At 42.9% G+C, this 18,009-nt stretch overlaps 1 pseudogene; it reads right to left on the bottom strand.

Moving 5' to 3' along the window:
- LOC111979025 (vang-like protein 1) overlaps positions 1-17,209 on the bottom strand; it is a 53,087-nt pseudogene extending 35,878 nt beyond the window's left edge.
- Between the last annotated feature and the right edge of the window lie 800 nt (positions 17,210-18,009).

The following is an 18,009-nucleotide window of genomic DNA, read 5'->3' as shown; positions in this document are numbered from 1 at the left end:
TTAACCCGTCTCATCTCTCTCCCGCCTTTATTTCAGGGTTTCTTTTGGGATCAAAAACGGGCTTAGTTGGTGGGTGTAACGGCTCTCGAAGAGTAGACCAAAGCGCAGCGTGGAAAGTGTTCATGATTCTTTTATTTAAAAAACACTCAAACAAAATAACAAAAGTGAAAACGAAAGCGCACAGTTCTGTCAGGTTAAGACACTAAACAGAAAACAAAATCCCAACACCTAATGGTGGGAAAAAGGGCTGCCTAAGTATGATCCCCAATCAGAGACAACGATAGACAGCTGCCTCTGATTGGGAACCACACTCGGCCAAAAAACAAAGAAACAGAAGACATAGAATTTCCCACCCGAGTCACACCCTGACCCAACCAAACATAGAGAATAATAAGGATCTCTAAGGTCAGGGCGTGACAGTACCCCCCCAAAGGTGCGGACTCCGGCCGCAAACCTGAACCTATAGGGGAGGGTCTGGGTGGGCATCTACTCTCGGTGGAGGCTCCGGTGCGGGACGCAGAGCCCGCTCCGCTTGAGGCTCCCCCCACTTCGGTGGCGCCTCTGGCGCCGGGATCGTCGCCGGGGCCTCGGGCCGGGGACCTTCGCCGGAGGCTCCTGACTGGGGACCGTTGCCGAAGGTTCCGGTCTGGGGACCGTCGCTGGAGGCTCCCTCCCCTGGATCGTCGCTGCAGGCTTCGTGCCATGGATCATCACTGGAGGCTTTGTGCCATGGATCATCACTGGAGGCTTCGTACGTGGAGCCGGAACAGGTCTCACCGGACTGAGGAGACGTACTCGAAGCCTGGTGCGGGGAGCTGCCACAACGCGTCCTGGCTGGATACCCGCTTTAGCTCGGTGAGTGTGGAGAGCTGGCACAGGACACACTGGGCTAAGAAGGCGCACTGGAGGCATATAGTGCGTGGAGCTGGCACAACGCGTCCTGGCTGAATACCCCCTGTAGCACGGCAAGTACGAGGAGCTGGCACAGGCCGCACTGGGTTGTGCTGGCGAACTGGGGATACCGTGCGTAGAGCTGGCGCAGGATAACCTGGACCGAGGAGACGCACTGGAAACCAGGACCGCTGAGCCGGCACAATCCGTCCTGGCTGGATGCCCACTCTAGCATGGCAAATGCAAGGAACTGGCACAGGGCGCACCGGGCTGTGAATGCGAACTGGAGACACAGTGCCAGTCACAGTCTCCCCACGGTAAGCAAAGGGAGTCGGCTCAGGTCTAAACCCTGACTCCGCCAATCTCCCCGTGTGCCTCCCCAAATTTTGGGGGGAGCTGTCTCTCGGGCTTCCGTTGTTGACCTAACTCCTTGTCTCGTCGCCGTTCCGCTCTCGCTGCCTCCATCTGCTCCCTTGGACGGCGATACTCTCCGACCCGCGTCCAGGGTCCTTCTCCATTCAGGATTTCCTCCCATGTACACTCATCCTGGCCACGCTGTTTGGTTCGTTTTTGGTGGGATCTTCTGTAACGGCTCTCGTTGGTGGTAGGAAGAGTAGACCAAAGCGCAGCGTGGAAAGTGTTCATGATTCTTTTATTTAAAAAACACTCAAACAAAATAACAAAAGCGAAAACGAAAAGTTCTGTCAGGTTAAGACACTAAACAGAAAACAAGATCCCAACACCTAATGGTGGGAAAAAGGGCTGCCTAAGTATGATCCCCAATCAGAGACAACGATAGACAGCTGCCTCTGATTGGGAACCACACTGGCCTAAAAACAAAGAAACAGAAGACATAGAATTTCCCACCCGAGTCACACCCTGACCTAACCAAACATAGAGAATAATAAGGATCTCTAAGGTCAGGGCGTGACAGTGGGAGTGGCAGGGGGTGTGGCAATGAGCACGATTGGCCATCGGCACGGCTACATTTTAGAAGTGAATTTCCTGCAATTCTACACATTTTGCCATGCAGGTGAGAGAGGAGTTTGCAGCTTTAAAGCTAATTTCCTGAGATTCTACATACAATATTAAGGCATGGAGCTGAGAGAAAACATTTGTTTGAAGCTAGTTTCTTGCAATTTGCCAGATAATGCTGTGCTCAAACATAATGAAATAAATCATGCTAAATTCATAGTTTTGGGAATTTTTTATTCTCCCTGACTGTCTAGCTTTTATTTTCGTGATTGTTAGCTACTTCTCAAAGATTATATAGTTCCATTATCTTTTCTACATACTTTATAATTTGGTTTTAGTTGTTTAAGTTTACACTTAAAGCATTTTTTTTCCATCCCAAAAATGAATATGTATGGATACATGCATGTACAGTACCAGTCAAAGGTTTGGACACACCTACTCATTCAAGGGTTTTCTTTATTTTTACTATTTTATACATTGTAGAATAATAGTGAAGACATCAAAACTATGAAATAACACATATGGAATCATATACTAACCAAAAAAGTGTTAAACAAATCAAAATATATTTTCTTTTTTTGATTCTTCAAAGTAACCACCCTTTGCCTTGATGACAGCTTTGCACAACATGCAACAATTTCAAAGATTTTACTAAGTTACAGTTCATATATGGAAATTAGTCAATTAAAATAAATAAATTATGCCCTAATCTATGGATTTCACATGACTGGGCCGGGGTGCAGCCATGGGTGGGCATAGGACCACCCACTTAACAGCCATGCCCACCTACTTGGTTTTCCCCCCACATAAGGGCTTTATTAGAGACAGAAATACTCCTCAACACCCCACCCCACCCGTGAAGAAGCCGGATGTGGAAGTCCTGGCCTGGCGTGGTTACACGTGGTCTGAGTTTGTGAGGCCGGTTGGACGTACTGCCAAAATCTCTAAAATGACGATAGAAATGAACATTCAATTCTCTGGCAACAGCTCTGGTGGACATTCCTGCAGTCAGCATGCCAAAATTGGACGCTCCCTCTAAACTAAACTTGAGACGCCTGTGGCATTGTGTGACAAAACTGCACAATTTAAAGTGACCTTTTATTGTCCCCAGCACAAGGTGCACCTGTGTAATGATCATGGTGATTAATCTGCTTCTTGATATGCCACACCTGACAGGTGGATGGATTATTTTGGCATATTTCAGCTCATGAAACATGGGACCTACACTTTACATGTTGCGTTTATGTTTTTTGTTCAGTGTACTACACATATATATATTTTTTTACACTGTTTGGACTTAGCTGACCATAAAATAACCGCTTAGGCGACCTGCCCAAGGATTACAATGGCAGAAAAATCCCTGTAATTTGTTTTCCAACAACCGACATGTAGCTAGTCTTAACTTCTTATGGCTGCAGGGGCAGTATTGCGTAGCTTGGATGAAAGGTGCACAGAGGTGCCCAGAGTAAACGGCCTGCTCCTATGTCATAGTTGCTAATATATGCATATTATTTTTAGTATTGGATAGAAAACACTGAAGTTTCTAAAACTGTTTGAATTATGTCTGTGAGTATAACAGAGCTCATATGGCAGGCAAAAACCTGAGAAGTTCCACTTCCTGTTTGGAATTTATCTGGGGGTGCCAGATTTTCAACCAAACTCTCATTGAAAATACAGAGAGATATGGATGGGTTTTCACTTCCTACGGCTTCCACTAGATGTCAACAGTCAATAGAACTTYGTCTGATGACTCTAATGTGAAGGGGGGCCGAAGGAGACAGGAATGAGTAATCACTTGCACGAGCTGATCACGCATTCACCATGCGCCTTCACATGAGTAGGACGTCCGTTCCATCTCTCAACTGAAGTCAATGTAGTTCTCCGGTTAGAACGTTATTCGAGATGTATGTTAACAACATTCTAAAGATTGATTCAGTACATCGTTTGACATGTTTCTACTGACTGTAACGGAACTTTTGGACATTTCGTCACGTTATAGTGGTCGCGCTTTGTGACTTTTGTTTACCAAAAGCCCTAACCATTCCAAAGTAGCTAATTGGACATAAATAACGGACATTATCGAACAAATCAAGCATTTATTGTGGACCTGGGATTCCTAGGACTGCATTCTGATGAAGTTCATCAAAGGTAAGGAAACATTTATCATGTATTTTCTGGTTTCTGTTGAGTCCAACATGGCGGCTAATTTGGCTATTGTTCTGAGCTCTGTCTCAGATTATTGCATGGTTTATTTTTCCGTAAAGTTTTTTTGAAATCTGACACAGCGGTTGCATTAAGGAGAGGTATATCTATAATTCCATGTGTATAACTTGTATTATCATCTACATTTATGATGAGTATTTCTGTTGAAACGATGTGGCTATGCAAAATCACTTGATGTTTTTGCAACTATTGAATCTAACGCGCCAATGTAAACTCAGATTCTTTGATATAAATATGAACTTAATCAAACAAAACATGTATGTATTGTGTAACATGAAGTCCTATGAGTGTCATCTGATGAAGATAAAATTAATCACTAACCTTTGATTATCTCTATTTCTGTTTTTTGTGAAAGCTATCTTTCGTTGGAAAAATGGCTGTGCTTATTGTGGTTTTGTGGTGACCTAACATAATCGTTTGTAGTGCTTTCGCTGAAAAGCATATTTGAAATCGGACACTTTGGTGGGATTAACAACAAGATTACCTTTAAAATGATATAAGACACATGAATGTCTGAGGAATTTTAATTATGAGATTTCTGTTGTTTGAATATGGCGCCCTGCACTATCACTGGCTGTTGTCATATCGATCCCGGTAGCGGGATTGCAGCCATATGAATAACCGCTTAGGCGACCTGCCCAAGGATTACAATGGCAGAAAAATCCCTGTTATTTGTTTTCCAACAACCGACATGTAGCTAGTCTTAAATGACAAACAATATACAGTGGGGACAACCAGCATCCAGTTGCTCTGCAGCAGATTGAGACATAAGCCTCTCCCTGATGGGGAGTGTGTGTGTGTGTGTGTGTGTAAGAGAGTGTGAGTGGCGAAATAATGTCTTACCCATGTCTGTTGGATCTGTTGGAGTGGCTGGAGTAGCCAGACTGGATAGACTCAGTGTCCATGGCAACTCTGTTCAGAGCCAGTGATTGGCCAGGTGTCTGAGGAGAGTCTCAGGGTGTCGTGCAGCAGGGTGGTGGTCTGATCCAGGAAGAGATGGGTTAACTAACTAAACAGACTGGCAGCAGACTGAAAACATCAGGAATCTATGTTGACAAACCTGTAGATGTCCGTTAGTAGACATATTGACCTGTGAGAAACAGAGAGACAGAAAGAGAGACAGACATGTCTGTTATCAATGAAATATACAGCTCAGTTCTGCGCTTGCTACCAGAGGCCTATTCACAGAGTACACTGCAGGTAAAGCTAAAAGCAAGGCAAACTAAAGAGTTATGTGCCAGCCCGTACCGGTTGGGACTTAGAGGCGACTGTGTTACAGTGATAGACTGCCAAGGAGACAGAACATTAAGTGAATTATTCTCCATTTCATTATTCTAAAAGCTACAGTAGGTGATCTGAGGATTACGGTAAAGGGTGACACAGAGATGATCTGAAGCCCAATCCCATCATCAAGGAAGGTACATCAGGTCCTCACATCATAGACCAGACAGCTTGATCCTCTGTGATGAAACACACACTGTCTCATACGCACACACATACATATAGGATCTTCATTTGATCATCCTGTTGCAGGATAACTTTCACATGAGGTTAAAAAAGGCTTCTGAAGTTTGTAATTTCACTTGATTTTCCCTTACGAAAAACGTATCAACCCCGACAAAAATACATTGCCCCTTATTCTCACCCCCCAAAACTGGAGGCAGCAGCCTGCCACATACTGTAACCCTCCAACCCCCAGCTCTGGTGTGATCCATGCTCTAGACAGGGGTCGTTACACCCCGTCATGCCTGACTCTGGTGTGATCCATGCTCCAGCCAGGGGTCGTTACACCTCGTCATGCCTGACTCTGGTGTTGATGCGCATGGCTGCCAGACAGGGTCGTTACACCCCGTCATGCCTGACTCTGGTGTGATCCATGCTCCAGACAGGGGTCGTTACACCTCCGTCATGCCTGACTCTGGTGTGATCCATGCTCCAGACGGGGTCGTTACACCCCGTCATGCCTGACTCTGGTGTGATCATGCTCCAGACAGGGGTCGTTACACCCCTCGTCATGCCTGACTCTGGTGTGATCCATGCTCCAGACAGGGGTCGTTACACCCCGTCATGCCTGACTCTGTGTTGATCGCATGCTCCAGACAGGGGTCGTTACACCCCGTCATGCCTGACTCTGGTGTGATCCATGCTCCAGACAGGGGTCGTTACACCCCGTCATGCATGACTTCATTTAGTTACTGGATCCATTTGTCCCAATGACCCCCTGCCAATCACCACTCCCTCATCTCAGTATTATGCAAATATAACTACACTTATAAATGATCTGCCTGACCAATGGGACACAAACACCCAAATAGCACACTAAGCAAATGTGTTATGGTATATGTGTGAATATCTGCTCTTGGTTCATTGAGTATAACAGTGATCATTATATTATGATGACTACTGTATGGGTTGCAATGCCAAGCCCACTGTTCAGCTCAATAAATCATTTTGAAGGATTTTGTGTTACCTGTATGTTTTTAGCATGAGGCTAGCTGAGGAATGTAAAGACTCCAGATATGTGATACAATGACTGCAGCTGAAAGCATCTGCATTGTGTCTGTAACCCAAGAAACGTGAGGGTTTCTAAATAAAAACACAAGCATACCAGGAATTCTTTGGAAAATATATGAACGAGTCAAAAAGGGGAGGAACGACAAACACCTTCTAGGGCTAACATTACTCCAGTATCAAATTCTAACCCCAGTGAGAGGGAGAAAGAGCAACCAGAATTAAAGTGTCTACTGTTGCCTTGGTAACAACAGAAACGTAAGGCTCCCTGTGGATTGCAATAATAATGATGTGTGTGAGTAAGAGAGAGAGAGAGCGAGCAGAGAAAGGCATGTTGGAACTGTGAGTGAATCATTGGCTTAAGAGTACCTGAGCACTCCCTTCTCATATTCATCACTCTCACATAGTCCCCTTTCTCTCTCTGTCACACACACACCAAATGCAAGGCTTTAACCCCTGGAGAGCTGATGCCTTCACGTGTGTGTGTGCATGTGTGCGCACACAGTGGTATGTGGGGCAGCAATCTCCCTTAGAAAAGTCAGCCAGTCATCCGAGAGTCAACATAAAGAGATATAGCCAACCGGGTCATGTGGAAAATCACAGCCTATAGGCAAGACAAACTATCAGTTACAAACCAACGCGTTAAACACTGAACATGAATACAGCCTACTGAAATAACAATGAGTGTGACAGCTGTCTGTCTTTATATGCATCCTTAGAATTCAGTAACACATCTTAAAATGCATGTAGGGCATACACTGGAAGTACATATGTGTGAAATACACCATATATGGATCAATATATTTTCTATAATGACATTTCTGTATGCCGTTGTGGTTTAGTGGAATGGGGAGACAGTCTTGAGATCAGAAAGTGAAACTAACGTTACATAAACACTCATTAGGCTGTTAATCTAGGATGTGAACCGAGATTCAGGTCAGGGAGCCAGTCAAGCCAGGAGTATAGGCATGCTTATTATAGCATCCTCAGAGATGCATACTTCCATACTAATAACATTAAAAGCATTCCTTTGTCTTAAAGAGAAGTCTATGGAAGAATTACAGTCATGAGAGAGACATAGACAGTATGAAAGGTCAGTTAGGCCACTCAGTATAAACTTTTCCCTACAGATCACTCTCATCTCATGCCATCAGTTACACAGCCAAAGAATGATGTACTGTGTGTGTGTGTGTGTGTGTGTGTGTGTGTGTGTGTGTGTGTGTGTGTGTGTGTGTGTGTGTGTGTGGTGTGTGTGTGTGTGTGTGTGCCTGTGTCGCCTAAAACATGCGTGTGTATACTGTATGTCTTTTTGTACTCATTTGACCCAGCTGTAGAATCATTTGGCCCATAAACAGGGCAGAGGGGAAGGGCGTTGTGTGATCAGCAAGGCCAACACATTCAGTTATATGCAGCCTGCCAGCATCCTTTGTGGCACAGACTAACCTAGCCTGCAGCGATCCCTGGTTACCATGGCATCCACACTGTGTCCTCCCTCACCCACCCCATTAGCCCCCCTCCTCTCCCTTAGAATGCCCTGATGGTGGCAAAATGCCATGCCATGCCAGGGATTTAGCATGTGTTATGGTATTTTTGTTTGTTTAGCAGTTTAACACACATATGCCTACTCACCACCACAAACACAAAGATATGTACTGTATTCACAGTACATTGTTCACATTCACATCACAAACAGCGTATGTGATGAAAGACGACGTAAACATAAAGACACACAGTTATTAACAACAAATAACACAGACAGACACAAAGGCAAAGATGAGCCAGATACAGGAACACACATACTGAATGCACACACACAAATACTGTAGATCAAATGTGCCAAGTAAGTCTGTTTAAGTCTGTTGGAAATTAAATAAAATGGTGACAGAGAACCTCAGCAGGGCTTTATAAAGAGAGCAATCTGTCCATTGACAAGAGATAACCCTAGAACAGCTGTTGATGAACACAATACTGAAGCGCACCCACACACATCACATGTATGCACACTCACACACACACACAGGGGGGCCTTTGGGCGGTATGGGGAACCAGTAAGAGTTCACATTATTTATGAGGTGACCCTGCAGCTTGTGTTGTGAAGACTGCCTGGTAAAGCCAGACATGTCTGACAGTGTGGGTTAATTAACAGTAGGAGTCAAATAAATCCACTCAGGGCAGAACATAAGCGTTTACACATATACAACTTAGATAGAGGCTGTACAGCTGAGACTGTAAATGGTAACATGTGACATGCGTATGGTGTGTGTTTGTGTTCCTCCAATAAGTATTGAGCCATTCATTGATCTGGTTAAGATCCCATAATGCATGATGACTCATAAATCATTACACTTTAGTCATCTTATCCAGAGCATTCAACTTAACCGCACTGAGCTAAAGGCTAGAGCTGCCGCTTTCAAGGAGCGGGACTCTATCCCGGATGCTTATAAGAAATCCCGCTATGCCCTCTGACGAACCATCAAACAGGCAAAGCCTCAATACAGGACTAAGATCGAATCGTACTACACCGGCTCTGACCCTTGTTGGATGTGGCAGGGCTTGCAAACCATTACAGACTACAAAGGGAAGCACAGCCGAGAGCTGCCCAGTGACATGAGCGTACCAGATGAGCTAAACTACTTCTATGCTCGCTTTGACGGAAATAACACTGAAACATGCATGAGAGCATCAGCTGTTCTGGAAGACTGTGTGATCATGCTCAATGCAGCATATGTGAGTAAGACCTTTAAACAGGTCAACATTCACAAGGTTAACCAGGACGTGTACTGCGAGCATGCGCTGACCAACTGGCAAGTGTCTTCACTGACATTTCAACCTCTCCCTGTCCGAGTCTGTAATACCAACATGTTTCAAGCAGACCACCATAGTGCCTGTGCCCAAGAACACTAAGGTAACCTGTCTAAACGACTACCAACCCGTAAGCACTCACATCTGTAGCCATGAAGTGCTTCGAAAGGCTGGTCATGGCTCACATCAACATCACCATCCTAGAAACACTTGACCCACTCTAATTTGCATACCGCCCCAACAGATCCAGAGATGATGCAATCTCTATTGCACTCCACACTGCCCTTTCCCACTAGAAGCAAAAGGAACACCTATGTGAGAATGCTGTTCATTGACTACAGCTTGGCGTTCAACACCATAGCTTATTGATGAGCTTCGAGGGCACTAAGGGCCCTGGGACTAAACACCTCCCTCTGCAATTGGATTCTGGACTTCCTGACGGGCCGCCACCAGGTGGTAAGGGTAGGTAACAACACATCCGCTACATAATTATCGTCACTGCAGATAGAGGATAACACACTATCATATTTCATAACGCTTTTAAAACAATTACCTGCACTTCAGATCAGCCAATAGATAGAATGGGCATACTTGTCAAAGAACACATCCATCTGCTTATATTGTCATGATAAAGTATATATTTTATCAAAAATAAAGGACCAAGGCACTCCTCATATAATTCATTAAAATGCCTTTATTTGTATCTCATGTTCAATGGAAATAAAGTTTAAAACTCAGACGCGTTTCAGCTGCATGGCCTTCGTCAGGGAGTACAAAGATATGATAATAGAATGTCCTTTTTGAACAGCTTTTTCCAATCAACCCTGATTTGAAGAGGGAGTGGTTACAGAATTCATTGGACAACACCTAGTAAACAATACTATACACATTCAAAAAGTGAAATACTGTAGATATGTTATCAAAAATACAACTCAAGGCTAGAAGCATCAGAAAGGTAGATTTCTTTCTTTTTGATGACCAATTTACCCCTTTTACCAAAGAGCACCATCTGTCAACCAAAATCTACTATTGTGTACCTTAGTAGCGCTTCCCTTCCTCCTGCTTTTTTTCTAAAATTATATATTTCGCTTAGATGTGCTCAATCTAAACAGTGTACCAAATTATTCAACTCCGTTTCTGCTTCAAGTACCATGTTGAAATGTGCCCTGTGTCTGTGGCAAACAGAGAGGAGGAGATAGGAATCCCATTGGACAATGAATGGAGAAACACCGGACCCAACTGACTGTCGACCCATCGCATTCACGTTGTTATGCTGCATCACGCGGATGCTAAGCTAATCGTCACACAATCGCTTCTCAAAGTAAGACTTGAGAAGCCTGCTTATTTTCCTTGAACGTCCGTAATGTCACGATTCCAAAGCTATACAACATTAATTATCTCCCATCTTGGAAAATATTTGCAACATTGTACAATTGACTCCCATTCATTCATTGAAGGAGAGCTCTCCTTGTCCCAGAATCACCCAGAATGCATGACTTATGGGCAACGTACACATTGGGAGTTAATACGATTCTAATGGAGTTTCCCCATCTCCTAAAAAATATCTCTGTGGGAAAGCAACGTTTCCCTGCTCTCGCTCTGGGCAGAGACGGACTGCAAGTTGAACTCGGTGAGTAAGACTCCCAAATTGATGCAGTTTGTTAAGGCAACTTCACATACTGATATTGACTTTGGTATTATTGTGTGTAGCTTTGTTTTCTAACTAGCTAGCCAGCCAGCCAGCCCAGAGAGGGAGGGCATTGCATGGTTTAAAAAAATGAAATAATAATTAGACTTGAGCTGCAACAGTTTTCCAAAAACGATTTTCACATATTTGTACCAACCTTGTTATAACGACAAAAGGAAACATTTGTTCAACATTTTTCACATAGTGCTATTTAACTGTTAAATCAGAAGAATTTGTGGTTTGGGGTGGATTATCCCTTTAAGATAGCAGTGCATGTAGAAAGTTCTCATATCCCTTGACTTATTCCACATTTTGTGTTACAGCCTGAATTCAAAATGGATTAAATATATATATATATATATATTCTCACCCATCTACACACAATACCCCATAACGAAAGTGGAAACATGTTTAGATTTTTTTTGCAAATGTATTTAAAATAAAATACAGAAATCTCAATTACATATAGTACCAGTCAAAAGTTGGGACACACCTACTCATTTCAGGATTTTTCTTAATTTTTTACTATTTTCTACATTGCAGAATAATAGTGAAGACATCAACACTATGAAATAACACATATGGAATCATGTAAGCAAAAATGTGTTAAACAAATCAAAATATATTTTAGATTCTTCAAAGTAGCCACCCGTTGCCTTGACAGCTTTGCACATTCCTGGTATTCTCTCAACCAGCTTCATGAGATAGTCATCTGGAGTGCATTTCAATTAACAGGTGTGCCTTGTTAAAAGTTAATTTGTGGAATTTCTTTCCTTCTTAATGCATTTGAAACAATCAGTTGTGTTGTGACAAGGTAGGGGTGGTATACAGAAGATTGTCTTTTATCAAAAAGTGCAAAGTCTATATTATGGCAAGAACAGCTCAAACAAGCAAAGAGAAACAACAGTCCATCATTACTTTAAGACATGAAGGTCAGTCAATCTGGAAAATGTCAAGAACTTTCAAAGTTTCTTCAAGTGCAGTCGCAAAAACCATCAAGCGCTATGATGAAACTGGCTCTCATGAGGACCTCCACAGGAAAGGAAGACCCAGAGTTACCTCTGCAGCAGAGGATAAGTTCATTAGACTTAACTGCAACTCAGATTGCAGCCCAAATAAATGCTTCAGAGATCAAGTAACAGAAATCTGTCCTTTGGTCTGATGAGTCCAAATCTGAGATTTTTGGTTCCAACCGCCTTATCTTTGTGAGATGCGGAGTAGGTGAAAGGATGATCTCCGCATGTGTGGTTCCCACCGTGAAGCACGGAGGTGGTGGTGTGATGTTGCGTCGCTGGTGACATTGTTGGTGATTTATTTAGAATTCAAGGCACACCAAACCAGCATGGCTACCACAGCATTCTGTAGTGATACACCATCCCATCTGGTTTGCGTTTAGTGGGACTATCATTTGTTTTTCAACAGGACGATGACCCAAAACACAACTCCAGGCTGTGTAAAGGCTATTTGACCAAGGAGAGTGATGGAGTGCTGCATCAGATGACCTGGCCTCAACCCAATTGAGATGGTTTGGGATGAGTTGGACCGCAGAGTGAAGGAAAAGCAGCCAACAAGAGCTCAGCATATGTGGAAACTCCTTCAAGACTGTTGGAAAAGCATTCCAGGTGAATCTGTTTGAGAGAATGCCAAGAGTGTGCAAAGCTGTCATCAAGGCAAAGGATGGCTACTTTGAAGAATCTAAAATATATTTTGGTATGTTTAACACTTTTTTGCTTACTACATAATTCCATGTGTTATTTCATAGTTTTGATGTCTTCAGTATTATTCTGCAATGTAGAAAACAGTAACAACAAAGAAAAACCCTGGAATGAGTAGGTGTGCCCAAACTTTTGACTGGTACTATAAGTATTTACACCCTTTGCTATAACACTCCAAATTGAGCTAAATTTTATCAATTTTGAGTTCAGGCTGCAACAACAAAATGTGGAATAAGTCTATGGGTATGAATACTTTCTGAAGGTGGTACTACCACATATCTCAGCCATAGTAAGTTTCCTCAATAAAGTAGCAAAGTCAGAGCTAATAAGGGGGGAAAAGAGTCAAGTGTGAGTGTTAGTGCACAAAAGGGTTATTTTTAAGGGGGGTATGTGTGTTCAAGTACAAACAAACATTCACATAAGATATCATCGTCCAAGGTCAGCTAGTGGGAGAAAAAAAACATTAAAACAAAGACAAACACACAGGGTTCTACCGCACACAAGAGAAGAGAATTGACAATGGTCACAAACACTCACACTCGAGTAAAATAAAAAAAAGAAGAGAAGCGAGCTGACAGTTCTCTGGTATGCTCTCCAGCCTCCCTGGATCCAAACCCATTCATGTGAATGAAACAGTAGCCCAAGTACAGTGATCATGATTTAGGATATGCCGGCAGGAGAGAGAAGGAAGAAGGCTTGAGCACTAACAGGGTAACAGGCTTGGTATGTGCCTACTATAATGGGTATTACTGTTGCGCAGACATACAGTTGAAGTCGGACGTTTACATACACCTTAGCCGAATTCATTTAAACTCATTTATTCACAATTCCTGACATTTAATCCTAGTAAACATTCCCTGTCTTAGGTCAGGTAGGATCACCACTTTATTTTAAGAATGTGAAATGTCAGAATAATAGTAGAGAGAATGATTTTTTTCAGCTTTTGTTTCTTTCATCACATTCCCAGTGGTTCAGAAGTTTACATACACTCAAAAGTATTCGGTAGCATTGCCTTTAAATTGTTTAACTTGGGTCAAACGTACCGGGTAGCCTTCCACAAGCTTCCCACAATAAGTTGGGTGAATTTTGGCCTTTTCCTCCTGACAGAGCTGGTGTAACTGAGTCAGGTTTGTAGGCCTCCTTGCTCGCACATGCTTTTTCAGTTCTGCCCACAAATTTTCTATGGGATTGAGGTCAGGGCCACTCCAATACCTTGACCCTGTTGTCCTTAAGCCATTTTGCCACAACTTTGGAAGTATGCTTGGGGTCAATGTCCATTTGGAAGACCCATTTGCGACCAAGCTTTAACTTCCTGACTGATGTCTTGAGATGTTGCTTCAATATATCCACATACTTTTCCTGCCTCTTTGTGAAGTGCACCAGTCCCTCCTGCAGCAAAGCACCCCCACAACATGATGCTGCCACCCTTGTGCTTCACGGTTGGGATGGTGTTCTTCGGCTTGCAAGCTTCCCCAATTTTCCTCCAAACATAATGATGGTTATTATGGCCAAACAGTTATATATTTTTTTGTTTCATCAGACCAGAGGACATTTCTCCAAAAAGTATGATCTTTGTCCCCATGTGCAGTTGCAAACCGTAGTCTGGCTTATTTAAGGCGGTTTTGGAGCAGTGGCTTCTTCGTTAATGAGCGGCCTTTCAGGTTATGTCGATATAGGACTCATTTTACTGTGGATATAGATACTTTTGTACCTGTTTCCTCCAGCATCTTCACAAGGTCCTTTGCTGTTGTTCTGGGATTGATTTGCACTTTTCACACCAAAGTACGTTCATCTCTAGGAGACAGAACACTTCTCCTTCCTGAGCGGTATGACGGCTGCTTGGTCCCATGGTGTTTATACTTGTGTACTATTGTTTGTACAGATGAACGTGGTACCTTCAGGCGTTTGGAAATTGCTCCCAAGGATGAACCAGGCTTGTGGAGGTCTACAATTTTTTTTCTGAGTTCTTGGCTGATTTCTTTTGATTTTCCCATGATGTCAAGCAGAGGCACTGAACTTGAAGGTTGGCCTTGAAATACATCCACAGGTACACCTCCAAATGACTCAAATGATGTCAATTAGCCTATCAGAAGCTTCTAAAGCCATGTCATCATTTTTCAAGCTGTTTAAAGGCACAGTCGACTTAGTGTATGTAAACTTCTGACCCACTGGAATTGTGATACAGTGAATTATAAGTGAAATAATCTGTTCATAAACAATTGTTGGAAAAATTACTTATGTCATGCACAAAGTAAATGTCCTAACCAACTTGCAAAAACTACAGTTTGTTACAAGAAATTTGTGGAGTGGTTGAAAAATGAGTTTTAATGACTCCAACCTAAGTGTATGTAAACTTCCGACTTCAACTGTATGCCACCTGCCTCCTAAAACAGCACATAGATGTAGTAAACCAGTTATTCCCAACATTTTTCGGTTACTGTACCACCAACTGAATTTAGCTCTGCCCGGAGTACCCTGAAGTACCCCCTCATGTGCATTTTACTAGTAGATCTATGGTCTCACGAGTGGATAGACCAAGTACCCCCAGGGGTCCTAGTACCCCTGGTTGAGAACCACTGTAGTGGTTCCACTGATATATCCATAGGAGAGTGCTTGGCAGCTGACAGGTGCCTACAAACTCCCATATCCTGCATTCAAAGGCGCTATAGCAGGCAATTCCAGGTGTGCACTGAGGTAACGTACTAGAATGGTGCTTAACAGTGAACCTAGCCCAGTGAACATCGCATCTGATCGATCCATCTACGAGTTCAAAGAAAGTAGACGACCTTTGAGATATAGTGACCCTGGTTAAAGACCTTAGAAAGCTATAAAACGGCTATTACACCGGGTGGCTAACGCACTAACAAATACACCATGACAGCGCAATACACAAGGGGTGGAACAGTGGCAAAGGTACCCACAGGACAAACAGAATAATATTAGTCTGAGGAGAGATTAAATAGCATTAATACAACAAGCCATAGCCGTGGGAAGATGTTTGGGCTATTCTTTTTGACTATTCAGCTAAATCTCCTAAAATCTCCTAATAAATAAAGGTGGTGTTTTTGGTGTAACAGTAACGTTATGCTATGCCATTATATTTGGTTATGTTATGTAGAATACTCATTAATAATGATATGATCTTCCAAAACATTGATTCAGCTTTGATTTAACTTTACTAAACGAGCACCATTGTGAGAAATGGCCGAGTGAAGCTCGGCGTGCTCTGGACCACTGCTGTCCGCTGTGCACCTACCCAATTATTTTTGCCTGGGCAAAATTTGGTGATGCAGAAATTAGAGACCACATGCGGCCTTTTTATGAAAATCTGGGAATATTTGGCCAACAAAATATGTTTGGTGCATCTCTGGGAATTTAAAACAATTAGGATGTGGAACTGTTAAAACTGGATTGAGTTAAATCACAGCAAATATGTTGAATCAGCAACTAATAGGCATGGAGAGCCTCACAAGTTTGACAAAATGACCTAATATCGTTCAGTCTAATACTGCCATTCACTTACTTTTGTAGAACTTCATCACAACACATTTCACCTATCTGGTGACAATAAAACATGTCTATTTTTTTAAACACGCTTTTTGTAAGTAGTTATGCCTACCTTTAGCTGGAGCAAAGATTATGTAGCCTGCTGCGCTACAGAGGGCTATATCTGTCTGCTAATACAGGGGTTCCCAAACTCCGTCCCCTCCCCAAGGCACTAAACATCTGATTCAAATGATCAAAGCTTGACGATGAGTTGGTTATTTGAATCACCTGTGTTGTGCAATGGAAAAAAACAAAACGTGCACCAGGACCAACTTTGTGAAACCCTGTGCTAATACACCAGTAAAGGCCCAGTGCATTACTTTTGTGAAGAAAAACAACATTAAATTATATTCCTATTATTGTTTTGTTTTTTATTCAGATTTTTCAGAGGACGCTCAGCACTCATACTTCCCGCGGCTATGACTGTAGCCTATCTGTTTTCTACTGGATCGTGAACGAGATGCCAGCTGAGTAGTCTCATTTAAAACGTTATGCGGTTGTATTGCAACAAATATGATAAACATCAAAACATATCATAGCAGTGAGAATTTTTAACTAAGTCAATGTAATGCGACGCCGAAGAACCGTCACTTGATTCGCGGCGGCACTGAACTTCACTCTGATCCTGGTCTCGTGCTTCGAGCTCCAGTTGTTGAGCCACCGAATAGGGCTGAATTACGAATCACAGATGAATTGGCTACAATATATTTACAATGCGCACATAACTCACCTTTTCACGGGAGCGACATTCCTTCACCTGCGTTTGGGCGTGAAATACAGCCTGCTATACACCTAGGCTGCAAAACGAACTGATCCACAGACGGTGTTGCTGCTTCTCCATGGGAGTAGTACAGTTGTGGACAGACAGTGAAGGGATTCTGGGGGAGATTGGGGCGATGATAGGTATACGCTAGAGGGCATCGCTGTGTAGGCAGTTATCATCATCTCCCAAATGTAGAATATATTAATTTATTTATTAGCAATTCATTCAGTGATGAAATGTAGTCTTTCCTACAGTATGTAGAATTATGAGCGCAGTAACATAGGAACACACACACACAGTGAACGGGTCAAAGGCAGTCAGTTGTGACAACCTTAATCCATGACACTGTAGCTAGCCATGGCTATACTTTGCTGTACAATAAATTAGGAACCACATAAGCATTGTTCCATTTCTGTCATTAACCACTTCATCTAATTAGACAAAGTCCTTATGGTCTTAGCAGATGTGAAGGACTGAATGCATTATATGATGACACCGCCCACATAACATCTTCCACAGCCTGCTTTTACCTTAACAATTCTCTCAGATCTGTCAATGTTGAAGGGGTAGTTGTGGCTAGAGATTTGCCAGACTCTCCTTAGTCAGTTTGTTTGTGAATGTTCCCATCTTTAAAAAATGCACTGACATTTAAAGAGCTGCTGATCATCAAGGACAACAACCACCCGAGCCACGGCCTGTTCACCCCGCTATCATCCAGAAGGCGAGGTCAGTACAGGTGCATCAAAGCTGGGTCCGAGAGACTGAAAAACAGCTTGTATCTCAAGGCCATCAGACTGTCAGACTGTTAAATAGCACCTTAGAGGCTGCTGCCATAATATACATAGGCTTCAAATCACTGGCCACTTTAATAAGGGAACACTGGTCACTTTAATAAT

Source organism: Salvelinus sp. IW2-2015, linkage group LG2 (assembly GCF_002910315.2).
Source record: "Salvelinus sp. IW2-2015 linkage group LG2, ASM291031v2, whole genome shotgun sequence".
NCBI classification, from domain to species: Eukaryota; Metazoa; Chordata; class Actinopteri; order Salmoniformes; family Salmonidae; genus Salvelinus; species Salvelinus sp. IW2-2015.
This window is presented reverse-complemented; position numbering and strand designations above follow the sequence as displayed.